This window comes from Coregonus lavaretus, assembly GCF_964263955.1.
Source record: "Coregonus lavaretus genome assembly, contig: HAP1_SCAFFOLD_3952, whole genome shotgun sequence".
NCBI classification, from domain to species: Eukaryota; Metazoa; Chordata; class Actinopteri; order Salmoniformes; family Salmonidae; genus Coregonus; species Coregonus lavaretus.
In genome coordinates, this window is record NW_028163537.1 from 14,809 (window position 1) to 40,527 (window position 25,719).

The following is a 25,719-nucleotide window of genomic DNA, read 5'->3' on the forward strand; positions in this document are numbered from 1 at the left end:
GTAACATAGCATGACATGACATGACATCACATACTGTAACATAGCATGACATGACATCACATTCTGTAACATAGCATTAAATGACAACATAACAAACCAACAGATAATAAAGGAGAGGAGAGAATATTATATTTCTATTTATTATACTGATGTTTTTACAGACATCTACAGTGAGGGAAAAAAGTATTTGATCCCCTGCTGATTTTGTACGTTTGCCCACTGACAAAGAAATGATCATATCATGATCTATAATTTTAATGGTAGGTTTATTTGAACAGTGAGAGACAGAATAACAACAAAAATGTTATACATTGATTTGCATTTTAATGAGGGAAATAAGTATTTGACCCCCTCTCAATCAGAAAGATTTCTGGCTCCCAGGTGTCTTTTATACAGGTAACGAGCTGAGATTAGGAGCACACTCTTAAAGGGAGTGCTCCTAATCTCAGCTTGTTACCTGTATAAAAGACACCTGTCCACAGAAGCAATCAATCAATCAGATTCTAAACTCTCCACCATGGCCAAGACCAAATAGCTCTCTAAGGATGTCAGGGACAAGATTGTAGACCTACACAAGGCTGGAATGGGCTACAAGACCATCGCCAAGCAGCTTGGTGAGAAGGTGACAACAGTTGGTGCGATTATTCGCAAATGGAAGAAACACAAAAGACCTGTCAATCTCCCTCGGCCTGGGGCTCCATACAAGATCTCACCTCGTGGAGTTGCAATGATCATGAGAACGGTGAGGAATCAGCCCAGAACTACACGGGAGGATCTTGTCAATGATCTCAAGGCAGCTGGGACCATAGTCACCAAGAAAACAATTGGTAACACACTACGCCGTGAAGGACTGAAATCCTGCAGTGCCCGCAAGGTCCCCCTGCTCAAGAAAGCACATATACAGGCCCGTCTGAAGTTTGCAAATGAACATCTGAATGATTCAGGGGAGAACTGGGTGAAAGTGTTGTGGTCAGATGAGACCAAAATCGAGCTCTTTGGCATCAACTCAACTCGCCATGTTTGGAGGAGGAGGAATGCTGCCTATGACCCCAAGAACACCATCCCCACCGTCAAACATGGAGGTGGAAACATTATGCTTTGGGGGTGTTTTTCTGCTAAGGGGACAGGACAACTTCACCGCATCAAAGGGACGATGGACGGGGCCATGTACCATCAAATCTTGGGTGAGAACCTCCTTCCCTCAGCCAGGGCATTGAAAATGGGTTGTGGATGGGTATTCCAGCATGACAATGACCCAAAACACACGGCCAAGGCAACAAAGGAGTGGCTCAAGAAGAAGCACATTAAGGTCCTGGAGTGGCCTAGCTAGTCTCCAGACCTTAATCCCATAGAAAATCTGTGGAGGGAGCTGAAGGTTCGAGTTGCCAAACGTCAGCCTCGAAACCTTAATGACTTGGAGAAGATCTGCAAAGAGGAGTGGGACAAAATCCCTCCTGAGATGTGTGCAAACCTGGTGGCCAATTACAAGAAACGTCTGACCTCTGTGATTGCCAACAAGGGTTTTGCCACCAAGTACTCAGTCATGTTTTTGCAGAGGGGTCAAATACTTATTTTCCTCATTAAAATGCAAATCAATTTATAACATTTTTTGACATGCATTTTTCTGGATTTTGTGTTTGTTATTCTGTCTCTCACTGTTCAAATAAACCTACCATTAAAATTATAGACTAGATAATTTCTTTGTCAGTGGGCAAACGTACAAAATCAGCAGGGGATCAAATACTTTTTTTCCCCCTCACTGTATATAGGCTACTGTATCAATTAATCATTCATTTGTTCATGTCATCACACAGCATACGAGTGATTCACGATTTGAAATGCAATCAAACATTTTAGTTAAAAAAAATAAAGCGAGCCTTGAATAATTTTTTTTAAATAATAAATAAACCTTTCCATTTGGGAAATTGCAATCACGAATTAATGTGACCGTTTTTAGTATTTGCTGTAATAAAGGCTTAACAAAAAAACAACAACATTACAACAGACTCTCTGTTATGCTTATAATGTATCTACGTTGTTTACGTTGTTCCAAACAGTCCGAAAAATGATATTGTAATCTAACAGCATCTGTTTGGCACACATACAATGGCCGACACACGCTTCTCCATACCTTATTTTGTCTTTATCTCACATTTATTCCACACATTTCACTTCCTCTTTACCTTAATGAGCTAGCCTAAACACCCCCCCCCGTTTTCAAGTTTATTTGTCATGTCCTTGTGATATTCATATGTGTCAGCATACTGAATTGTAATTGGATGCATTATACTGTGCTATGATTGGTTAAGACCACCCAGGTTGTGAGGTCATTCTAAAGATGATCATGGCCAGAGACACATGGACATGCCAGTTATAGCTAGTTAATAAAGAGCTACGTTTATAAATATCCTGTCGTCCTGCATTTTATTATTTTGTACAAAGCATACAAAACAAGACAGTCCTCTGCATCCATTTCGCTGTTACGGTGTTCAGAGTTTATAACCAATTTATTGACGTGATTGTGATATGCTATTAGGTCAGACCCTATTGGTCAAGTGCTATGCGATGCGTACGTGTGTCACGTAAAGAGAGCAAAGGTTGAGGGAATAGGCAATGTTGAGCGATTTCAGTGACATAACTTTTCAGTCAGAAATGGCTATAATTATGTTGCAGCTCCAGCAACACGGACAGCGCGATAAAACACTGAGGCGGTCGCTGCTGAAGCAGGGAGGAGAGAGAGCGAGAGAGACAACGAGTGCTAGTCACACGGTCACTCACTGTCTTCGTTTTAACACAGCGCAGCGAATCTGAACCCGCCCCGGGGCACAACAAAATCTAATACTGGTCGGACTCCCTCTCGTCATTTGTGTGTCTTTTTAATTATTTAATCAAAACGGTGTGCTTAAAGCTCAGTGAATATAGTTGATTTGATTACAACACGTAGGATCCCCGTGTAGCTCAGTTGGTAGAGCGTGGCGCTTGCAACGCCAGGGTTGTGGGTTCGTTTCCCGGGGGGGGGCCAGTATGAAAATGTATGCACTCACTAACTGTAAGTCGCTCTGGATAAGAGCGTCTGCTAAATGACTAAAATGTAAATGTAAATAGGATGTGTCTATATTTGGAAAAATACACATTTTAAAAATTCCGACCAATTGATTGGTCGAAAGAACAGACGACCCTTGGTCGCCCATTCATCTACTTATTATACTGATGTTTTACATTCATCTACTTATTATACTGATGTTTTTACATTCATCTACTTATTATACTGATGTTTTTACATTCATCTACTTATTATACTGATGTTTTACATTCATCTACTTATTATACTGATGTTTTACATTCATCTACTTATTATACTGATGTTTTACATTCATCTACTTATTATACTGATGTTTTACATTCATCTACTTATTATACTGATGTTTTTACATTCATCTACTTATTATACTGATGTTTTACATTCATCTACTTATTATACTGATGTTTTTACAGACATCTACTTAGTATACTGATGTTTTTACAGACATCTACTTATTATACTGATGTTTTACATTCATCTACATATTATACTGATGTTTTACATTTATCTACTTATTATACTGATGTTTTACATTCATCTACTTATTATACTGATGTTTTTACATTCATCTACTTATTATACTGATGTTTTAAATTCATCTACTTATTATACTGATGTTTTACATTCATCTACTTATTATACTGATGTTTTTACATTCATCTACTTATTATACTGATGTTTTTACATTCATCTACTTATTATACTGATGTTTTACATTCATCTACTTATTATACTGATGTTTTATATTCATCTACTTATTATACTGATGTTTTACAGACACGTACTTATTATACTGATATTTTGCATTGTTATGTTACTGATTATCCCGACCATCTTCCTATACGTTGTGTTTACAACATTATCCCGACCATCTTCCTATACGTTGTGTTTACAACATTATCCCGACCATCTTCCTATACGTTGTGTTTATGACATTATCCCGACCATCTTCCTATACGTTGTGTTCACAACATTAGAAATAGAAAGGAGAATACAATCAAATGAAAATCAACATTGAATTGTTTGTCCCAACTAAAGGTACCACACATCCAGACGCGCTGGAAACACCCGTCAGTGGACAACAGAGACACATTCTACATCAATCTCTACCCAGAATACACTGCCATCTCCAGGGCCATCCTGGACATAGTGACCTTCTTTAAGTGGAAGAGCCTCACGGTGGTCTACGAAGATAACACAGGTAGGAGTGCACTCAGACACACACACACACACACACACACACACACACACACACACCAACCTGTACACTGCCATCTCCAGATCCATACTGGACATAGTGATCTTCAATTGGAAGGTCTACGAGGATAACACAGTGTATATCCCAGACTATATCCCTGCCTATATCCCAGTCTATATCCCAGTCTATATCCCAGTCTATATCCCAGTCTATATCCCTGTCTATTTCCCTGTCTATTTCCCTGTCTATATCCCAGTCTATATCCCAGACTATATCCCAGTCTATATCCCTGTCTATTTCCCTGTCTATATCCCAGTCTATATCCCAGTCTATATCCCAGTCTATATCCCAGTCTATATCCCAGACTATATCCCAGTCTATATCCCAGTCTATATCCCAGTCTATATCCCAGTCTATATCCCAGTCTATATCCCAGTCTATATCCCAGACTATATCCCAGTCTATATCCCAGTCTATATCCCAGTCTATATCCCTGTCTATATCCCAGTCTATATCCCAGACTATATCCCAGTCTATATCCCAGTCTATATCCCAGTCTATATCCCAGTCTATATCCCAGTCTATATCCCAGTCTATATCCCAGTCTATATCCCAGACTATATCCCAGTCTATATCCCAGTCTATATCCCTGTCTATATCCCAGTCTATATCCCAGACTATATCCCAGTCTATATCCCTGTGCATTCTTGTGTGTTTGTGAGAACGAGTAAAACATTGTATATTTCCGGTCGACAAGTAGACACCAGTAGACGTCCAGTTGGATGAATGTTTTCCTGTTGACTGAATGCTACTCTTATCTGTCCAATGCAATCCCAGTGTTTCATACACACCAGTCTACACACACACACACACACACTGTGCTGTCTGTGTGACCCAGGGATGATGGGGTCTGGTAGCAGAAATGTCACGGTGGATGGATGATGTTGTTTATTCCTCTGTATTATTTTTTTTGGGGTGAAAGGTCAATCTGTAGGTAGGTAGAGAGACTTCTCTCCATAATATGAAGAAGATAAAACTAACCCAAAATATGGAATACATCAAAACAGGCAGACAACCTGCACCATGTCTTGACAATGAGTAAAACATTTTAAAATAACTTTGAAACGAGGATCACACCAGATGCTTCAAGTCCTCCTTGGTTAACACCATTTCAGACAGAGAGAGAGAGAGGGGGGGAGAGAACAGAGAGAACAGAGGGGGAGAGAACAGAGAGAGAGAGAGAGGGAGAGAACAGAGAGGGGGAGAGAACAGAGAGAGAGAGGGGGAGAGAACAGAGAGAGAGAGGGGGAGAGAACAGAGAGAGAGGGGGGGAGAGAACAGAGAGAGAGAGGGGGAGAGAACAGAGAGAGAGAGAAGGGGAGAGAACAGAGAGAGAGAGGGGGAGAGAACAGAGAGAGAGAGGGGGAGAGAATAGAGAGAGAGAGAGAGGGGGAGATAACAGATAGGGGGAGAGAACAGAGAGAGAGAGGGGGAGAGAACAGAGAGGGATACAGAGAGAATAGAGAGAGGGAATAGAGATAAACAGAAAGAGAGAAAATGATGACAGTATAGAGCAAAAGAGTGAGAGATTGTCTTGTTGACACACCCAGGTCTTATCTCAGTAGGCTATCCACAGCCAGATGTTACCAAGCTGACGATTTAGCCACGTTACCTAAGCGACGGCAGGAAGGACCCCCCCACCCTCCCCCTTCTCATGTCTTATCCTTGGTACATCTGTCAGAGTAAGGATGACCTTGGCTGCGTCCCAACTTCTATATAGTGCACTACTTTTGACATAGGGAATGTAGGAAATAGGGAGTACCATTTAGCCGTAATGGTTAGCCGTAACGGTTAGCCGTAACGGTTAGCCGTAACGATTAGCCGTAACGGTTAGCCGTAACGATTAGCCGTAACGATTAGCCATAACGATTAGCCATAATAATTAGCCATAATGCCCCTGGACCAAGGTGGTTAGACGTAGTTTGTATTGTGTATCCCATAGATATATAAAGTGCATTCGGTGCATTCGGATGCCAAGAGTATGCAAAGCTGTCATCGAGGCAAAGGGTGGTTATTTGAAGAATCTCAAATGTAAAATATATTGTGATTTGTTTAACACTTTTTTGGTTACTACATGATTCCATATGTGTTATTTCATAGTTTTGATGTCTTCACTATTATTCTACAATGTAAAAAATCGTAGAAATAAAGAAAAACTTTGAAAGAGTAGGTGCGTCCAAACGTTTGACTGGTGTGTGTGTGTGTGTGTGTGTGTGTATATATATATATACTACCGTTCAAAAGTTTGGGGTCACTTAGACATTTCCTTGTTTTCGAAAGAAAAGCAATTATTTTGTCCATTAAAATAACATCAAATTGATCAGAAAAACAGTGTAGACATTGTTCATGTTGTAAATGGCTATTGTAGCTGGAAACGGCCATATCTCAGACTGGCCAATAAAAATAAAAGATTAAAATGGGCAGTCTGAGGTATGGCTTGTTCTTTGCATCTCTGCCTAGAAGGTCAGCATCCCGGAGTCGCCTCTTCACTGTTGACGTTGAGACTGGTGTTTTGCGGGTACTATTTAATGAAGATGCCAGTTGAGGACCTGTGAGGCGTCTGTTTCTATGTAGATATTCCATAAAAAAATCAGCCATTTCCAGCTACAATAGCCATTTACAACATGAACAATGTCTACACTGTATTTCTGATCAAGTTGATGTTATTTTAATGGACGAAAAAATTGTTTTTCTTTCGAAAACAAGGACATTTCTAAGTGACCCCAAACTTTTGAACAGTACTGTATATACTGTATCATAGCTATTCATTCAGTGTGTATCCCATAGAGATATACAGTATACTGTATATATAACTATTAATTCAGTGTGTATCCCATGGAGATACAGTTGAAGTCGGAAGTTTACATACACCTTAGCCAAATACATTTAAACTCTGTTTTTCACAATTCCTGACATTTAATCCTAGTAAAAATTCCCTGTCTTAGGTCAGTTAGGATCACCACTTTATTTTAAGAATGTGAAATGTCAGAATAATACTAGAGAGAATGATTTATTTCAGCTTTTATTTATTTCATCACATTCCCAGTGGGTCAGAAGTTTACATACACTCAATTAGTATTTGGTAGCATTGCCTTTTAAATTGTTTAACTTGGGTCAAATGTTTCGGGTAGCCTTCCACAAGCTTCCCACAATAAGTTGGGTGAATTTTGGCCCATTCCTCCTGACAGAGCTGGTGTAACTGAGTCAGGTTTGTAGGCCTCCTTGCTCGCACACGCTTTTTCAGTTCTGCCCACACATTTTCTATAGGATTGAGGTCAGGGCTTTGTGATGGCCACTCCAATACCTTGACTTTGTTGTCCTTAAGCCATTTTGCCACCGTTGGAAGTATGCTTGGGGTCATTGTCCATTTGGAAGACCCATTTGCGATCAAGCTTTAACTTCCTGACTGATGTCTTAAGATATTGCTTCAATATATCCACATAATTTTCCTTCCTCATGATGCAATCTATTTTGTGAAGTGCACCAGTCCCTCCTGCAGCAAGCACCCCCACAGCATAATGCTGCCACCCCCGTGCTTCACGGTTGGGATGGTGTTCTTCGGCTTGCAAGCTACCCTCTTTTTCCTCCAAACATAATGATGGTCATTATGGCCAAACAGTTCTATTTTTTGTTTCATCAGACCAGAGGACATTTCTCCAAAAAGTACGATCTTTGCCCCCATGTGCAGTTGCAAACCGTAGTCTGGCTTTTTTATGGCGGTTTTGGAGCAGTGGCTTCTTCCTTGCTGAGCGGCCTTTCAGGTTGTCGATATAGGGTTCGTTTTACTGTGGATATAGATACTTTTGTACCTGTTTCCTCCAGTATCTTCACAAGGTCCTTTGCTGCTGTTCTGGGATTGATTTGCTAATTTTCGCACCAAAGTACGTTAATCTCTAGGAGACAGAACGCGTGTCCTTCCTGAGCGGTATGACGGCTGCGTGGTCCCATGGTGTTTATACTTGCGTACTATTGTTTGTACAGATGAACGTGGTACCTTCAGGCGTTTGGAAATTGCTCCCAAGGATGAACCAGACTTGTGGAGGTCTACAATTATTTTTCTGAGGTCTTGGCTGATTTCTTTTGATTTTCCCATGATGTCAAGCAAAGAGGCACTGAGTTTGAAGGTAGGCCTTGAAATACATCCACAGGTACACCTCCAATTGACTCAAATGATGTCAATTAGCCTATCAGAAGCTTCTAAAGCCATGACATCATTTTCTGGAATTTTCCAAGCTGTTTAAAGGCACAGTCAACTTAGTGTATGTAAACTTCTGACCCACTGGAATTGTGATACAGTGAATTATAAGTGAAATAATCTGTCTGTAAACAATTGTTGGAAAAATTACTTGTGTCATGCGCAAAGTAGATGTCCTAATCGACCTGCCAAAACTATAGTTTGTTAACAATACATTTGTGGAGTGGTTGAAAAACTAGCTTTAATGACTCCAACCGAAGTGAATGTTGACACAGGTGGCAAACTTCCGACTTCAGCTGTATGTACTGTATATATAGCTATTAATTCTGTGGTACAATTCCTCCGTACCTTCAGGCTCTGATCAGTCCCTACACCCAAACGAGGGCATTGCGTTCATCCACCTCTGGCCTGCTGGCTCCCCTTCCTCTGCGGAAGCATAGTTCCCGCTCAGCCCAGTCAAAACTGTTCGCTGCTCTGACACCCCAATGGTGGAACAAGCTCCCTCACGACGCCAGGACAGCGGAGTCACTCACCACCTTCCGGAGACATTTGAAACCCCACCTCTTTAAGGAACACCTGGGATAGGATAAAGTAATCCTTCTACCCCCCCCCCCTTACCTCAACCCACCCCCCCCAAAAAATAAATAAAAACAATTGTAAAGTGGTTATCCCACTGGCTATAAGGTGAATGCACCTATTTGTAAGTCGCTCTGGATAAGAGCGTCTGCTAAATGACGTAAATGTAAATCCTTTCATATATATATTTTTTAATTAGTCGTTTAAATAATTTTTTTTTTTTTCTTTTTTTTTTGTCATTTAGCAGATGCTCTTATCCAGAGCGACTTACAGGAGCAATTAGGTTTAAGTGCCTTGCTCAAGGGCACATATACAGATTTTTCACCTAGTCGGCTCGGGGATTAGAACCAGCGACCTTTAGGTTACTGGCACAACGCTCTTAACCACTAAGCTACCTGCCGCTATATGAGGGGCTTGTTGTGTATGTCAGTACCAGAGGTCACCCAGCCTCTACCATCTGTTCTCTAAGTGGCGTCCAACAGATTTTCACTTGGTTCTCTGGTCTGAGCCAACATGGCCTGCTACGACTTTGGTCTGGTTTCTAAATGTGTGTGAGTGAGTGAGACACACACACACACACAGAGAGACACACACAGAGACACACACACACAGAGAGACCCAGAGACCCAACCAAATCATGAGAAAACAAAAAGAGAGGAGTCACTCTCTCTCTCTCTCATAAAACATTCCTCAAGACTAATCTGTGTTCATTGTTCTTATTGCAAGTAGGACAGTTTAATTCAGACGCTATGGATGCGTCTCAAATGGTACCCTATCCCCTACATAGAGCCCTATGGTCCCTGGTCAAAAGTAGTGCACAGGGAATAGGGTGTCATTTGGGATGCATACCCAAACAATACCTGGGCAAAATATGAATATGGGCCCTCAGCTGGGTGCAACCATGGAACCTCAGCTGGGTGCAACCATAGAACCTCAGCTGGGTGCAACCATAGAACCTCAGCTGGGTACAACCATAGAACCTCAGCTGGGTGCAACCATAGAACCTCAGCTGGGTGCAACCATAGAACCTCAGCTGGGTGCAACCATAGAACCTCAGCTGGGTGCAACCATAGAACCTCAGCTGGGTACAACCATAGAACCTCAGCTGGGTGCAACCATAGAACCTCAGCTGGGTACAACCATAGAACCTCAGCTGGGTGCAACCATAGAACCTCAGCTGGGTGCAACCATAGAACCTCAGCTGGGTGCAACCATAGAACCTCAGCTGGGTGCAACCATAGAACCTCAGCTGGGTGCAACCATAGAACCTCAGCTGGGTGCAACCATAGAACCTCAGCTGGGTACAACCATAGAACCTCAGCTGGGTGCAACCATAGAACCTCAGCTGGGTACAACCATAGAACCTCAGCTGGGTGCAACCATAGAACCTCAGCTGGGTGCAACCATAGAACCTCAGCTGGGTGCAACCATAGAACCTCAGCTGGGTGCAACCATAGAACCTCAGCTGGGTACAACCATAGAACCTCAGCTGGGTGCAACCATAGAACCTCAGCTGGGTGCAACCATAGAACCTCAGCTGGGTACAACCATAGAACCTCAGCTGGGTGCAACCATAGAACCTCAGCTGGGTGCAACCTCAGGCAGGGATACTAATATGGATCTAACCATACTATATTGTTATTGGTTGTGTTCCAGGTCTGATGCTACTAGGTCTAACCATACTATATTGTTATTGGTTGTGTTACAGGTCTGATGCTACTAGGTCTAACCATACTATATTGTTATTGGTTGTGTTACAGGTCTGATGCTACTAGGTCTAACCATACTATATTGTTATTGGTTGTGTTCCAGGTCTGATGCTACTAGGTCTAACCATACTATATTGTTATTGGTTGTGTTACAGGTCTGATGCTACTAGGTCTAACCATACTATATTGTTATTGGTTGTGTTCCAGGTCTGATGCGGATGCAGGAGTTGATCAAGGCTCCGTCCAAGTTGAACCTGAAGATCAGGATACGGCAGCTTCCACCTGGAGAGATTGATGCCAGACCTCTTCTGAAGGAGATGAAGAAAGACAAAGAGTACTATATCTTGTTTGACTGCTCCTACCGCACCTCCGCAGAGATACTCAAACAGGTACCAACCCTGACCCTGACCTTGACCTTGACCCTGACCCTAACCCTAACCCTGACTCTGACCCTAACCCTGACCCTGACCTTGACCTTGACCCTGACCCTGACCCTAACCCTGACTCTGATCCTGACCCTGACCCTGACCCTAACCCTAACCCTAAACCTGACCCTACCACGCTGGCGCTGAGATACTCAGATAGCACAGGACCATGGCTTTTGTGGAGTGATAGCTAACGCGGCTTTGTGGAGTGATAGCTAACGCAGCTTTGTGGAGTGATAGCTAACGCAGCTTTGTGGAGTGATAGCTAACGCAGCTTGGTGGAGTGATAGCTAACGCAGCTTTGTGGAGTGATAGCTAACGCAGCTTTGTGGAGTGATAGCTAACGCAGCTTTGTGGAGTGATAGCTAACGTAACTTTGTGTGCAGACTTATCTTTGGGCTCAGAAGGCTTTGCACCCAGTGAGGTTCAGGGACTAAATGTACTCTGTTACACAGGCTGATTCTGGTTGTAGTTCTCAAGACGTACTCTGTTACACAGGCTGATTCTGGTTGTAGTTCTCAAGACGTACCCTGTTACACAGGCTGATTCTGGTTGTAGTTCTCAAGACGTACTCTGTTACACAGGCTGATTCTGGTTGTAGTTCTCAAGACGTACTCTGTTACACAGGCTGATTCTGGTTGTAGTTCTCAAGACGTACTCTGTTACACAGGCTGATTCTGGTTGTATAGTTGGAATCTAGCTCAGCATAAGATGATTCCACTCTTCCCAACACTCTCTACAGTTCAGTACATACAGAAAGAAATTGTGCTGTTATCCCTACATCCCTACACATTGGACACACACACACACAAACACACTGGACACACACACACACACACACAGACACACACTGGACACACACACACACACTGGGCACCAGAGGGGAGAGATGTGGAGCTAATTGCCTTTTTGGTTTTCCTGCAGTTTTCAAAAAGTTATTGATGTTTTATAATGAGAACAACCTCCCAGTGGGAGTCTGTTGAGAACAACCTCCCAGTGGGAGTCTGTTGAGAACAACCTCCCAGTGGGAGTCTGTTGAGGACAACCTCCCAGTCTGTTGAGGACAACCTCCCAGTGGGAGTCTGTTGAGGACAACCTCCCAGTCTGTTGAGGACAACCTCCCAGTCTGTTGAGAACAACCTCCCAGTGGGAGTCTGTTGAGGACAACCTCCCAGTCTGTTGAGGACAACCTCCCAGTGGGAGTCTGTTGAGAACAACCTCCCAGTCTGTTGAGAACAACCTCCCAGTGGGAGTCTGTTGAGAACAACCTCCCAGTCTGTTGAGAACAACCTCCCAGTGGGAGTCTATTGAGAACAACCTCCCAGTCTGTTGAGAACAACCTCCCAGTGGGAGTCTATTGAGAACAACCTCCCAGTCTGTTGAGAACAACCTCCCAGTGGGAGTCTATTGAGAACAACCTCCCAGTCTGTTGAGAACAACCTCCCAGTGGGAGTCTGTTGAGAACAACCTCCCAGTGGGAGTCTGTTGAGAACAACCTCCCAGTCTGTTGAGAACAACCTCCCAGTGGGAGTCTGTTGAGAACAACCTCCCAGTCTGTTGAGGACAACCTCCCAGTGGGAGTCTGTTGAGAACAACCTCCCAGTCTGTTGAGGACAACCTCCCAGTGGGAGTCTGTTGAGAACAACCTCCTAGTGGGAGTCTGTTGAGGACTGTCTACTACTGTCCAGTTCTTCTTTCCTTCACAGCTCTCTTCGATGGGAATGATGACAGAATACCACCATTTCTTCTTCACTACATTGGTGAGCTCTGAATTCCTGACTCACTCGTCAACATTTCTATCTACTTTCAAAGGAGCATAACAACTCCAATTACAGTGTATGATATACCATTAGATAAAATAGTCTGCTAAATTTCAAATGTTACATATTATTATTATTATTATTATTATTATGAAGCTCTGAATGTGCACTTTTATAAACTGTAAAAAAACAGAATATAAATGTTAATAACATATACAGTGAGGGAAAAAAGTATTTGATCCCCTGCTGATTTTGTACGTTTGCCCACTGACAAAGACATGATCAGTCTATAATTTTAATGCTAGGTTTATTTGAACAGTGAGAGACAGAATAACAACAAAATCCAGAAAAACTCATGTCAAAAATGTTATAAATTGATTTGCATCTTAAAATAAGTATTTGACCCCTCTGCAAAACATGACTTAGTACGTGGTGGCAAAACCCTTGTTGGCAATCACAGAGGTCAGACGTTTCTTCACCAGGTTTGCACACATCTCAGGAGGGATTTTGTCCCACTCCTCTTTGCAGATCTTCTCCAAGTCATTAAGGTTTCGAGGCTGACGTTTGGCAACTCGAACCTTCAGCTCCCTCCACAGATTTTCTATGGGATTAAGGTCTGGAGACTGGCTAGGCCACTCCAGGACCTTAATGTGCTTCTTCTTGAGCCACTCCTTTGTTGCCTTGGCCGTGTGTTTTGGGTCATTGTCATGCTGGAATACCCATCCACGACCCATTTTCAATGTCCTGGCTGAGGGAAGGAGGTTCTCACCCAAGATTTGACGGTATATGGCCCCGTCCATCGTCCCTTTGATGTGGTGAAGTTGTCCTGTCCCCTTAGCAGAAAAACACCCCCAAAGCATAATGTTTCCACCTCCATGTTTGACGGTGGGGATGGTGTTCTTGGGGTCATAGGCAGCATTCCTCCTCCTCCAAACACGGCGAGTTGAGTTGATGCCAAAGAGCTCCATTTTGGTCTCATCTGACCACAACACTTTCACCCAGTTCTCCTCTGAATCATTCAGATGTTCATTGGCAAACTTCAGACGGCCCTGTATATGTGCTTTCTTGAGCAGGGGGACCTTGCGGGCGCTGCAGGATTTCAGTCCTTCACGGCGTAGTGTGTTACCAATTGTTTTCTTGGTGACTATGGTCCCAGCTGCCTTGAGATCATTGACAAGATCCTCCCGTGTAGTTCTGGGCTGATTCCTCACCATTCTCATGATCATTGCAACTCCACGAGGTGAGATCTTACATGGAGCCCCAGGCCAAGGGAGATTGACAGTTATTTTGTGTTTCTTCCATTTGCAAATAATCGCACCAACTGTTGTCACCTTCTCACCAAGCTGCTTGGCGATGGTCTTGTAGCCCATTCCAGCCTTGTGTAGGTCTACAATCTTGTCCCTGACATCCTTGGAGAGCTCTTTGGTCTTGGCCATGGTGGAGAGTTTGGAATCTGATTGATTGATTGCTTCTGTGGACAGGTGTCTTTTATACAGGTAACAAGATGAGATTAGGAGCACTCCCTTTAAGAGTGTGCTCCTAATCTCAGCTCGTTACCTGTATAAAAGACACCTGGGAGCCAGAAATCTTTCTGATTGAGAGGGGGTCAAATACTTATTTCCCTCATTAAAATGCAAATCAATTTATAACATTTTTGACATGCGTTCTTTTGGATTTTGTTGTTGTTATTCTGTCTCTCACTGTTCAAATAAACCTACCATTAAAATTACCGACTGATCATTTCTTTGTCAGTGAGCAAACGTACAAAATCAGCAGGGGATCAAATACTTTTTTCCCTCACTGTATGTGTTCAGACACATCATCTTCCATTTCATTAAAGGTAATCTCTTTATTCTTAATCTCTCTCTCCCTTGCTATACTTCCCTCTCTCTCCCCCTCTCTCTCCCCCGCTCTCGCCCTCTCTTCTCCCTCCCCCTCTCCCTCTCCCTCCCCCTCTCCCTCCCCCTCTCTCTCTCCCTCTCTTCTCTCCCTCCCCCTCTCTCTCCCCCGCTCTCGCCCTCTCTTCTCTCCCTCCCCCTTTCTCTCCCCCGCTCTCGCCCTCTCTCCCTCCCCCTCTCTCTCCCCCGCTCTCGCCCTCTCTTCTCTCCCTCCCCCTCTCTCTCCCCCGCTCTCGCCCTCTTCCTCCCCCACTGTCGCCCTCTCTCCCCTCCCCCTCTCTCTCCCCCTCTCTTCTCCCCTTCCCCTTCTCGCCCCCTCTTCTCCCCCTCTTTCTCTCTCTCCCCCGCTCTCCCCCTCTCTTCTCCTCTTCTCCCCCTCTCCCTCCCCCTCTCTCTCCCCCACTCTCGCCCTCTCTCCCCACCCCCCCTCCAACCCCCTTCCCCCTCTCCCTCTCTCTCCCCATCCGTCCATCTCTAGGATCTGTTTGCGTTAGACCTGGAGCCTTATCGCTACAGTGGGGTTAATATGACAGGTTTCAGGCTGTTGAATATAGACGACCCTTATGTAGCCTCCACCATGGAGAAGTGGTCTCTGGAGAGGCTTCAGGCTCCACCTAAACAGGAGAGTGGATTAATGGATGGAGTTATGACGGTTAGAATACACGCACACACACACACACACACACAAAGGCATGCATGCGCACGCACACACACACTAATGAATGCACGCAGGCATGCACGCACACACACACACACACACACACAAACACATACGTTTTGATTTTTTAAAATGTTATCTGTGATTTAATGTAACAGATGCCAAAGCCCCTAACTAACCTAAATAATTATTGTAATGTAACTAACCTTAACTAACCTAAATAATTAATGTAATGTAACTAACCTTAACTAACCTAAATGTTTTAACCTCTCTCCTCCTCCATGTGATCCTGGTTCCAGACGGAGGCAGCGTTGATGTATGATGCAGTGTTCATGGTTGCCGTGGCATCACAGCGAGCCACTCAGATGACGGTCAGCTCCCTGCAGTGTCACCGACACAAACCCTGGCGCTTCGGACCGCGCTTCATGAACCTCTTCAAAGAGGTTGGTAATGTAGCCTCTATGGGCTAGACCTGGGCTGTCCAAATCATTCCATGGAGGGCCTAGTGTCTACTACTTTTGGGGTTTTCCTTTCAATTAAGCCCTAGGCAACCAGGTGAGGGGAGTTCCTTACTAAGACCTAGACAACCAGGTGAGGGGTGTTCCTCACTAAGCCCTAGGCAACCAGGTGAGGGGAGTTCCTTACTAAGACCTAGACAACCAGGTGAGGGGTGTTCCTCACTAAGCCCTAGGCAACCAGGTGAGGGGAGTTCCTCACTAAGCCCTAGACAACCAGGTGAGGGGAGTTCCTTACTAAGACCTAGACAACCAGGTGAGGGGAGTTCCTCACTAAGCCCTAGACAACCAGGTGAGGAGAGTTCCTTACTTAGACCTAGACAACCAGGTGAGGGGAGTTCCTTACTAAGACCTAGACAACCAGGTGAGGGGAGTTCCTTACTAAGACCTAGACAACCAGGTGAGGGGAGTTCCTTACTAAGACCTAGACAACCAGGTGAGGGGTGTTCCTTACTAAGACCTAGACAACCAGGTGAGGGGAGTTCCTTACTAAGACCTAGACAACCAGGTGAGGGGAGTTCCTTACTAAGACCTAGACAACCAGGTGAGGGGAGTTCCTCACTAAGCCCTAGACAACCAGGTGAGGGGAGTTCCTCACTAAGCCCTAGGCAACCAGGTGAGGGGAGTTCCTCACTAAGCCCTAGACAACCAGGTGAGGGGAGTTCCTCACTAAGCCCTAGACAACCAGGTGAGGGGAGTTCCTCACTAAGCCCTAAGCAACCAGGTGAGGGGAGTTCCTCACTAAGCCCTAGACAACCAGGTGAGGGGAGTTCCTCACTAAGCCCTAGACAACCAGGTGAGGGGAGTTCCTCACTAAGCCCTAGACAACCAGGTGAGGGGAGTTCCTCACTAAGCCCTAGGCAACCAGGTGAGGGGAGTTCCTCACTAAGCCCTAGGCAACCAGGTGAGGGGAGTTCCTCACTAAGCCCTAGACAACCAGGTGAGGGGAGTTCCTCACTAAGCCCTAGGCAACCAGGTGAGGGGAGTTCCTCACTAAGCCCTAGGCAACCAGGTGAGGGGAGTTCCTCACTAAGCCCTAGACAACCAGGTGAGGGGAGTTCCTCACTAAGCCCTAGACAACCAGGTGAGGGGAGTTCCTCACTAAGCCCTAGACAACCAGGTGAGGGGAGTTCCTCACTAAGCCTTAGGCAACCAGGTGAGGGGAGTTCCTCACTAAGCCTTAGGCAACCAGGTGAGGGGAGTTCCTCACTAAGCCCTAGGCAACCAGGTGAGGGGAGTTCCTCACTAAGCCTTAGGCAACCAGGTGAGGGGAGTTCCTCACTAAGCCTTAGGCAACCAGGTGAGGGGAGTTCCTCACTAAGCCTTAGGCAACCAGGTGAGGGGAGTTCCTCACTAAGCCCTAGGCAACCAGGTGAGAGGAGTTCCTCACTAAGCCTTAGGCAACCAGGTGAGGGGAGTTCCTCACTAAGCTTTAGGCAACCAGGTGAGAGGAGTTCCTCACTAAGCCCTAGGCAACCAGGTGAGGGGAGTTCCCCACTAAGCCCTAGACAACCAGGTGAGGGGAGTTCCTCACAGCCCTAGGCAACCAGGTGAGGGGAGTTCCTCACTAAGCCCTAGACAACCAGGTGAGGGGAGTTCCTCACTAAGCCCTAGGCAACCAGGTGAGGGGAGTTCCTCACTAAGCCCTAGACAACCAGGTGAGGGGAGTTCCTCACTAAGCCCTAGGCAACCAGATGAGGGGAGTTCCTCACTAAGCCCTAGACAACCAGGTGAGGGGAGTTCCTCACTAAGCCCTAGACAACCAGGTGAGGGGAGTTCCTCACTAAGCCCTAGACAACCAGGTGAGGGGAGTTCCTCACTAAGCCCTAGGCAACCAGGTGAGGGGAGTTCCTCACTAAGCCCTAGACAACCAGGTGAGGGGAGTTCCTCACTAAGCCCTAGGCAACCAGGTGAGGGGAGTTCCTCACTAAGCCCTAGGCAACCAGGTGAGGGGAGTTCCTGACTAATCAGTGACCTTAATTCATCAATCAAGTCCAAGGGAGGAGCGAAAACCCGCAGACACTCGTCCCTGCGTGGAATGAGTTGGACACATAAAGTGCCTTCAGAAAGGATTCATTTTGTCCACATTGTTGTGTTACAGCCTGAATTTAAAATGGATTACATTGAGATGTTTGGTCACTGGTCTACACACAATACCCCATAATGTCAAAGTGGAATTATGTATTTTGAAATGTTTATAAATGAATTACAAATGAAAAGCTGAAATGTCTTAAGTCAATAAGTATTCAACCCCTTTGTTATGGCAAGCCTAAAAAAAAGTTGCATCGACTCACTCTGTGTGCAATAATTGTGTTTAACATGAGTTTTTGAATGACTACCTCATCTCTGTACCCCACACATACAATTATCTGTAAGGTCCCTCAGTCGAGCAGTGAATCTCATACACAGATTCAACCACAAAGACCAGGGAGGTTTTCCAATGCCTCGCAACGAAGGGCACCGATTGGTAGATGGGTAAAAAAAAAAGAAAAAAAAGCAGACATTGAATATCCCTTTGAGCATGGTGAAGTTATTAATTACACTTTGGATGATGTATCAATACACCCAGTCACTACAAAGATACATGCGTCCTTCCTAACTCAGTTGCCAGAGGGGAAGGAAACCGCTCAGGGATTTCACCATGAGGCCAATCAAATCAAATCAAATCAAATTTTATTGGTCACATGCGCCGAATACAACAGGTGCAGACATTACAGTGAAATGCTTACTTACAGCCCTTAACCAACAGTGCATTTATTTTTAACAAAAAAAGTAAAAATAAAACAACAACAAAAAAAGTGTTGAGAAAAAAAGAGCAGAAGTAAAATAAAATAACAGTAGGGAGGCTATATATACAGGGGGGTACCGGTGCAGAGTCAATGTGCGGGGGCACCGGCTAGTTGAGATAGTTGAAGTAATATGTACATATGGGTAGAGTTAAAGTGACTATGCATAAATAATTAACAGAGTAGCAGCAGCGTAAAAAGGATGGGGTGGGGGGGCAGTGCAAATAGTCCGGGTAGCCATGATTAGCTGTTCAGGAGTCTTATGGCTTGGGGGTAGAAGCTGTTGAGAAGTCTTTTGGACCTAGACTTGGCACTCCGGTTCCGCTTGCCGTGCGGTAGCAGGGAGAACAGTCTATGACTAGGGTGGCTGGAGTCTTTGACAATTTTGAGGGCCTTCCTCTGACACCGCCTGGTATAGAGGTCCTGGATGGCAGGAAGCTTGGCCCCAGTGATGTACTGGGCCGTACGCACTACCCTCTGTATTGCCTTGCGGTCGGAGGCCAAGCAGTTGCCATACCAGGCGGTGATGCAACCAGTCAGGATGCTCTCGATGGTGCAGCTGTATAATTTTTTGAGGATCTGAGGACCCATGCCAAATCTTTTCAGTCTCCTGAGGGGGAATAGGCTTTGTCGTGCCCTCTTCACGACTGTCTTGGTGTGTTTGGACCATGATAGTTCGTTGGTGATGTGGACACCAAGGAACTTGAAGCTCTCAACCTGTTTCACTACAGCCCCGTCGATGAGAATGGGGGCGTGCTCAGTCCTCTTTTCCTGTAGTCCACAATCATCTCCTTTGTCTTGGTCACGTTGAGGGAGAGGTTGTTGTCCTGGCACCACACGGCCAGGTCTCTGACCTCCTCCCTATAGGCTGCCTCATCGTTGTCGGTGATCAGGCCTACCACTGTTGTGTCGTCGGCAAACTTAATGATGGTGTTGGAGTCGTGCCTGGCCATGCAGTCATGGGTGAACAGAGAGTACAGGAGGGGACTGAGCACGCACCCCTGAGGGGCCCCCGTGTTGAGGATCAGTGTGGCAGATGTGTTGTTTCCTACCCTTACCACCTGGGGGCGGCCCGTCAGGAAGTCCAGGATCCAGTTGCAGAGGGAGGTGTTTAGTCCCAGGATCCTTAGCTTAGTGATGAGCTTAGAGGGCACTATGGTGTTGAATGCTGAGCTGTAGTCAATGAATATCATTCTCACGTAGGTGTTCCTCTTGTCCAGGTGGGAAAGGGCAGTGTGGAGTGCAATAGAGATTGCATCATCTGTGGATCTGTTGGGGCGGTATGCAAATTGGAGTGGGGTCTAGGGTTTCTGGGATAATGCTGTTGATGTGAGCCATGACCAGCCTTTCAAAGCACTTCATGGCTACAGACGTCAGTGCTACGGGTCGGTAGTCATTTAGGCAGGTTATCTTAGAGTCCTTGGGCACGGGGACTATGGTGGTCTGCTTGAAATATGTTGGTATTACAGACTCAGTAAGGGACATGTTGAAAATGTCAGTGAAGACACTTGCCAGTTGGTCAGCACATGCTCGGAGTACACGTCCTGGTAATCCGTCTGGCCCTGCGGCCTTGTGAACGTTGACCTGCTTAAAAGTCTTACTCACATCAGCTACGGAGAGCGTGATCACATAGTCATCTGGAACAGCTGGTGCTCTCATGCATGCTTCAGTGTTGCTTGCCTCGAAGCGAGCATAGAAGTGGTTTAGCTCGTCTGGTAGGCTTGTGTCACTGGGCAGCTCGCGGCTGTGCTTCCCTTTGTAGTCTGTAATAGTTTTCAAGCCCTGCCACATCCGACGAGCATCAGAGCCAGTGTAGTACGATTCAATCTTAGCCCTGTATTGACTCTTTGCCTGTTTGATGGTTCGTCGGAGGGCATAGCGGGATTTCTTATAAGCGTCCGGGTTAGAGTCCCGTTCCTTGAAAGCGGCAGCTCTACCCTTTAGCTCAGTGCGGATGTTTCCTGTAATCCATGGCTTCTGGTTGGGGTATGTACGTACGGTCACTGTGGGGACGACATCATCGATGCACTTATTGATGAAGCCAGTGACTGATGTGGTGTACTCCTCAATGCTGTCTGAAGAATCCCGGAACATGTTCCAGTCTGTGCTAGCAAAACAGTCCTGTAGCTTAGCATCTGCGTCATCTGATGGTGACTTTAAAACAGTTACAGAGTTTAATGGCTGTAATAGGAGAAAACTGAGGATGGATCAACAACATTGTAGTTACTCCACAATACTAACCTAAATGACAGAGTGAAAATAAGGAAGCCTGTACAGAATGCAAATATTCCAAAACATGTATCCTGTTTGCAACAAAGCACTAAAGTAATACTATAAAAAATGTGGCAAAGAAATTAAACTTTTTGTCCTGAATACAAAAAGTGTTATGTTTGTGGGAAATCCAATACAACACATTACTGAGTACCAATCTCCATATTTTCGAGCATAGTGGTGGCTGCATCATGTTATGGGTATGCTTGTAATCGTTAAGGACTGGGGAGTTTTTCAGGATAGAAAATAAATGGAATGGAGCTAAGCACAGGCAAAATCCTAGAGGAAAACTTTCCACCAGACACTGGGAGATGAATTCATCTTTCAGCAGGACAATGACCTAAAACACAATGGCAAATCGTTGAGGGAGTGCACGCGCCAGATCACGCACAGAAGACTACCTGGGATGCTGCATGAAACATTTGGAAAGTGCCCATTTTGGCGATGTCTGATTTTTGATTGTCATAACTCACCACGTCCACTACTAGTAAGCAGAGCTTCTCAGTCTTTTTTTCACCAGGCCTCGGTGTGAAAGAGCAACATTTCATGATCTGATGATCCCATATATCCAGTGGAAACGTCATTTAAAAAAAAACAGCTGTCTGTCCTGAGCTCACTGGCGCGGGAAACTCTGAGGGCCCGGAATAGGCTAGTTGATACAATGTTGCATGTTCGCTAGTGACAGCTTCGAGCCGGACCCAGTTGATGATTTGATACAATGTTGCACTTCACTAGCAATAGCTCAAGTCAAGACAGATAGAAAGGAGGCAGACAGGCGGAGTAGAGAGATTAATATGAAATATTTACTTAGTGATGATGAAGTCATAGACTTACTGCTGCAGTGGCCTATAGACTATCTCTGAGTTCTATAGGCTATCTCTGAGCTCTATAGGCTATCTCTGAGTTCTATAGGCTATCTCTGAGCTCTATAGGCTATCTCTGAGTTCTATAGGCTCTCTCTGAGTTCTATAGGCTCTCTCTGAGTTCTATAGGCTCTCTCTGAGTTCTATAGGCTATCTCTGAGCTCTATAGGCTATCTCTGAGCTCTATAGGCTATCTCTGAGTTCTATAGGCTATCTCTGAGCTCTATAGGCTCTCTCTGAGTTCTATAGGCTCTCTCTGAGTTCTATAGGCTCTCTCTGAGTTCTATAGGCTATCTGAGTTCTATAGGCTATCTCTGAGCTCTATAGGCTATCTCTGAGCTCTATAGGCTATCTCTGAGTTCTATAGGCTATCTCTGAGCTCTATAGGCTCTCTCTGAGTTATATAGGCTCTCTCTGAGTTCTATAGGCTATCTCTGAGCTCTATAGGCTATCTCTGAGTTCTATAGGCTATCTCTGAGCTCTATAGGCTATCTCTGAGTTCTATAGGCTCTCTCTGAGTTCTATAGGCTATTTCTGAGTTCTATAGGCTCTCTCTGAGTTCTATAGGCTATCTCTGAGCTCTATAGGCTATCTCTGAGTTCTATAGGCTATCTCTGAGTTCTATAGGCTCTCTCTGAGTTCTATAGGCTATCTCTGAGCTCTATAGGCTCTCTCTGAGTTATATAGGCTATCTCTGAGTTCTATAGGCTATCTCTGAGTTATATAGGCTATCTCTGAGTTCTATAGGCTCTCTCTGAGTTCTATAGGCTATCTCTGAGCTCTATAGGCTATCTCTGAGTTCTATAGGCTCTCTCTGAGTTCTATAGGCTATCTCTGAGTTCTATAGGCTATCTCTGAGTTCTATAGGCTATCTCTGAGTTCTATAGGCTATCTCTGAGTTCTATAGGCTCTCTCTGAGTTCTATAGGCTATCTCTGAGTTCTATAGGCTCTCTCTGAGTTCTATAGGCTATCTCAGTGTATCAATGTGTCCATATGGCAGAGGCTGGTGCTCTCGCCTTAGTTGAATTTTAACTTTTAGATTTCTTTTAACATTTACTTCAGATTTGTATGATTAACCACGTGACAATGATTTGGAGAAATTAAAACGTTATAATTGAAATGAAACCGTTCCATGAAAATGCGCATTTTTTAAATTATCATAACTGGAACCCAGATCGGTAGAAATGGTAGGATAAATTGTAAGCTTCCCCAAACTTGAAACTCACGAGCTGCCTATGGTTTTTCCTATAGCACCCATTTAAAAAAATTTGTGAACGTGCAAGCGCGTGCACACATAGTAGGTCCCGTGAAAAAAATGCCTGCCAATGGAAATCAAAGGCTCGTCCAACTGATTCGTTCTGCAGCCGGCTCTGTACAGAGGTGAATCAGAGTGAACCATGAACCTTGTAATTCACACTGACTCAAACCCAGCTATATTTGGCTGGCCTGGTTATGACCTTGTAATTCACACTGAGCCATAACCTGGCCTGGTTATGACCTTGTAATTCACTCTGAGCAAAACCTGGCCTGGTTATGACCTTGTAATTCACACTGAGCCATAACCTGGCCTGGTTATGACCTTGTAATTCACTCTGAGCAAAACCTGGCCTGGTTATGACCTTGTAATTCACTCTGAGCCAAACCTGGCCTAGTTATGACCTTGTAATTCACTCTGAGCCAAACCCATCTGTATTTGGCTGGCCTGGTTATGCATCCTCCATAGTTCATTCAATAAAACACTGGGTTGTTTGGTTAACCCAACTGCTGGGTTGCAGGTGTTGGGTCACTTAGTTGGGTTGTTTTCTTTAAAAACTGCTTGGTAATTGATGTTGGGTGCTGGGTTATTGGTGCTGGGTTATTGAGATATGACCCAGCGGGTTCAGATCAGAAGACTGGAGGTGTAGTTTAGTAGGGGCGTGGCTTTTAGATAGTTTTAAGCCACCCATGAGAGTAAATGTAATTCCTGTTAATCTGTTCTGTTGTATAGTTATCACATGTTAAGGTTGAACATTGACATTTTTGTAGCTTCAATGGGGCTTACAGAAGTGTATGAGTTCCCTAAAAGCCTATATAAATCCCATTATTGGGATACAACAAGGTGGTCAAATCAAAATGTATTTGTCACATGCTTCGTAAACAACAGGTGAAGACCAACGGGTCCTTTTCTAACAATGCAGAGTTAAGATAAAGATACAACATTTTATAAAAATAGAAATACACAGTGAATAACAAGTAAAGATAACATGGCTATATACAGGAAGTACCAGGTAATAACATGGCTATATACAGGAAGTACCAGGTAATAACATGGCTATATACAGGAAGTACCAGGTAATAACATGGCTATATACAGGAAGTACCAGGTAATAACATGGCTATATACAGGAAGTTCCAGGTAATAACATGGCTATATACAGGAAGTTCCAGGTAATAAGATGGCTATATACAGGAAGTACCAGGTAATAACATGGCTATATACAGGGAGTACCAGGTAATAACATGGCTATATACAGGAAGTACCAGGTAATAACATGGCTATATACAGGAAGTACCAGGTAATAACATGGCTATATACAGGGAGTACCAGTACCTAGTCAATGTGCAGGGGTACGAGGTATTTGAGGTAGATATGTACATATCTGTGACTGGAGGGAAGCTAAAGTCATTCCGCTACCCAAGAATAGTAAAGCCCCCTTTACTGGCTCAAATAGCCATCCAATCAGCCTGTTACCAACCCTTAGTTAACTTTTGGGGGAAAAGATGTTTGACTTACACAAATGACTGATGATTGGCTGAGAGAAATTTATGATACAAATATTGTGGGAGCTGTTTTGTTGGACTTCAGTGCTGCTTTTGAAATTATCGATCATAGTCTGTTGCTGGAAAGACGTATGTGTTATGGCTTTACACCCCCTGCTATATTGTGGATAAAGAGTTACCTGTCTAACAGAACACAGAGGGTGTTCTTTAATGGAAGCCTCTCCAACGTGCAATCTGGTTTCCGAGCTGGTCATGGGTGCACCTCAGCCACGCTCAAGGTCCTAAACGATATTATAACCGCGATCGATAAAAGACAGTACTGTGCAGCCGTCTTCATCGACCTGGCCAAGGCTTTCGACTCTGTCAATCACCGCATTCTTATTGGCAGACTAAATAGCCTTGGTTTCTCAAATGACTGCCTCACCTGGTTCACCAACTACTTCTCAGATAGAGTTCAATGTGTCAAATCGGAGGGCCTGTTGTCTGGACCTCTGGCAGTCTCTATGGGGGTGCCACAGGGTTCAATTCTCGGGCCGACTCTATTCTCTGTGTATATCAATGATGTCGCTCTTGCTGCTGGTGACTCTCAGATCCACCTCTACGCAGACGACACCATTTTGTATACATCTGGCCCTTCATTGGACACTGTGTTAACAAACCTCCAAACGAGCTTCAATGCCATACAACACTCCTTCCATAGCCTCCAACTGCTCTTAAACGCCAGAAAAACTAAATGCATGCTCTTCAATCGAACGCTGCTTGCACCCGCCCGCCCGACTAGAATCACTACTCTCTGCGGGTCTGACTTAGAATATGTGGACAACTACAAATACCTAGGTGTCTGGTTAGACCGTAAACTCTCCTTCCAGACTCACATTAAGCATCTCCAATCCAAAGTTAAATCTAGAATTGGCTTCTTATTTCCTCCAACACTCTACTCAGCAAATTGGATGTAGTCTATC

General features: G+C 44.6%; 1 pseudogene across 1 annotated transcript in view; it reads left to right on the forward strand.

Moving 5' to 3' along the window:
- Positions 1-25,719, forward strand: part of LOC311118004 (glutamate receptor ionotropic, kainate 1-like) — a 54,092-nt pseudogene that overhangs the window by 12,888 nt on the left and 15,485 nt on the right. The window contains exons 3-7 of the transcript in view: positions 4,121-4,283; positions 11,028-11,209; positions 12,952-13,005; positions 15,382-15,555; positions 15,861-16,004. The product of the transcript in view is annotated as a glutamate receptor ionotropic, kainate 1-like (transcript). The remainder of the gene's footprint in view (positions 1-4,120; positions 4,284-11,027; positions 11,210-12,951; positions 13,006-15,381; positions 15,556-15,860; positions 16,005-25,719) is intronic.